General features: G+C 49.4%; 1 pseudogene; it reads right to left on the reverse strand.

The window, feature by feature from the left end:
• Nucleotides 1–896: 896 nt before the first annotated feature.
• Nucleotides 897–1,943, reverse strand: LOC146989319 (uncharacterized; annotated as a pseudogene).
• Nucleotides 1,944–2,807: the final 864 nt, after the last annotated feature.

The following is a 2,807-nucleotide window of genomic DNA, read 5'->3' on the forward strand; positions in this document are numbered from 1 at the left end:
CTGCTCTGCTCTGAGCCGACGAGAAAACATTTATCGTATCCTACAGTTTTTATCCAATGAGAGAAGCCGACTGAATCCAAAAGTGACTTAAATGCAGTAGTCAGACAATCATCATCGACGTCCACATGAATGTTAAAGTCACCTACTATAATGACTTTGTCTGAGCTCATTGCTAAATTTGACAGAAAGTCAGGGAATTTGTCTAGGAACTCAGAATAAGGTGCAGGAGGACGATACACTACAGCAAGTAAGAGTGGTTTTTCTGCTTTCCAGTCTGGGTGAGAGAGGTTAATAAATGTATTATATGAACTATTATGTCTAGGGTTGATAATCAGATTTGACTGATAAATAGCAGCCACTCCTCCTCCTCGGCCAGTGTTACGAGGCACATGACAGTTAATGTAACTAGGAGGGGTAGATTCATTCAAACTAACATATTCATCTTGCTGCAACCAGGTCTCAGTGAGTGTTAATATATCAATATGGTGACTTGTAATTAAGTCATTCACTAGGAGAGACTTGGATGGGAGAGAACGAATATTGAGCAAACCACATTTAATAGTTCTATTAGGTTGGCTTGCTGGAGCAGTGGTTTTGATTTTGATTTTGATTTTGGTTTTGAACTAATTTCAATTCAATTCAAAAAACTTTATTCATCCCCAAGGGGCAATTAAAAAGTGAACTGCTCAGCACGCCAGCCGGTCAACCGCACGAGCAGCGACCCGGAACCCGGAACCGGAGTTGCTATAAACAACTCCTCTAGATTCGGGTTTAGGCTTAGACAGCCTCGAGGCAGACACAGTTTCTATAGGCTGGCTGGGTGACAACACGAAGGACCCAGCAGAGGGTCGTGTTAAACTGCGGCTCTGCCTGCTGGTCTGAACTCTGGGTGCTTGTCAGGGATTAGCATGGCTAATAAAGTGCCCTATATTCCAAGATAGGAGGGATGCGCCATCCAGAGTAGGATGGACGCCATCTCTCCGAATCAGACCAGTCTTTCCCCAGAAGGAGGTCCAGTTATCTATGTAAGCCACGTTGTTATCTAAGCACCACCTAGACATCCAGCGATGGAATGAACGCATGCGACTAAACATATCGTCAATCGCTAAATTGGGCAGCGGGCCAGAGAAAATTACGGAGTCCGACATTGTCTTTGCAAAGTTGCACACCGAAGCCATATTAACCTTAGTTAACTCCGAAGCCGGGTGTCATTAGTGCCGACATGGATTACAATCTTACTGTATTTAACCTTACGTTTACATGCCAGCAGCTTTAGATTAGCCTCAACATCGCCAGCTCTGGCCCCTGGGATGCACTTTATGCTCGCTGGAGTCTCTACCTTCACGTTCTGTAAAACAGAGCTGCCAATGACTAAGGCCGACTTCACAGTGGGGCTGTGAGCAACAGAGCCAACATGTTGAGTTACGTTCTCAGCGGGTGTGTCGCTGAGTGGGGAATAGTAGTTGGAGACGTGAAGGGGTTGGTGGGCCAACACGGGCTTCTTGCGTCTATGTTTCCCTCGGTTTGTCACCCAGCAGAACTGGCTAGTTCCCGGCTGCACGGGGGCTGGGGGGGAACTGCTAGCGGCGGCTAGGCTAGGTGGCTCCGCACCGGCTAAGCTGGACTGTGAAGCTACTGTAGCTGGACTAGCCTCCATGGTGCGGAGCCGGGACTCTAACTCGCTGAGCCTCGCCTCCAGAGCTGCGAACAAGCTACACTTATTACACATATCATTATCACTAAAGGAGGCAGAGGAGTAGCTAAACATCTGACACACAGAGCAGGAGAGGGAGGGAGAGGAGGAGGGAGAAGCCATAGCTAGTATGCTAAGCTGAATTAGCGGACCTGTGGCAAATACAACAAGTTGAATGGGGAAATACAAAGAAAGTCCTGTCAAAGACTTAAGTGACAGAAAGTTGTGTAATGTAGCAAAACGTGGTGTACACTGGTGCTTAAAGTGATTAAATTGGCAGAACACTAGACGGAGGATTGAGAAAGTCTAACTCAACACAGCAACAGTGCAGCAGGCACAGGCAGGAAATGACGTAACATGCTCACCGTAAGTCTCGGGGAGTATCGCGAGGAGGAGACGACAGAGTGTGACGAGTAATCGATCAGTTGTTTCGTCAATAAAATGTTGAAAAACATCAACCAGGGGAGTCCAACGCAGAAGGTTTGGTTGAAATCGAGCCAGTGGTTTTGGAGAATATGACCAAAAACCACACAGGGCATTTTGAAAAAAAAGGCCACCGCGCGGGTTAGATCTTTTTTTTTTTGACGAATTTTTTTTTTTTTTCCATCCATCCATCCATCCATTGTCCGCCGCATTATCCGAGTCCGGGTCGCGGGGGCAGCAGTCGGAGCAGGGATCCCCAGAGTTCCCTCTCCCCGGACACTTCCTCCAGCTCTTCCGGGGGGACCCCAAGGCGTTCCCAGGCCAGCCGAGTGACGTAGTCACTCCAGCGTGTCCTGGGTCTTCCTCGGGGCCTCCTCCCGGTGGGACATGCCCGGAACACCTCACGAGGGAGGCGTCCAGGGGGCATCCTATACAGGTGCCCGAGCCACCTCAGCTGGCTCCTCTCGATGTGGAGGAGCAGCGGCTCTACTCCGAGCTCCTCCCGGGTGACAGAGCTCCTCACCCTATCTCTAAGGGAGCGCCCCGCCACCCTGCGGAGGAAACTCATTTCGGCCGCTTGTATCCGGGATCCCGTTCTTTCGGTCATGACCCAAAGTTCATGACCATAGGTGAGGGTGGGAACGTAGATCGACCGGTAAATCGAGAGCTTTGCCTTTCGGCTCAGCTCCTT

The sequence above is a fragment of the Trachurus japonicus genome, chromosome 4 (assembly GCF_045865225.1).
Source record: "Trachurus japonicus isolate A0001 chromosome 4, Traja_1.0".
In the NCBI taxonomy this organism is placed as follows: Eukaryota; Metazoa; Chordata; class Actinopteri; order Carangiformes; family Carangidae; genus Trachurus; species Trachurus japonicus.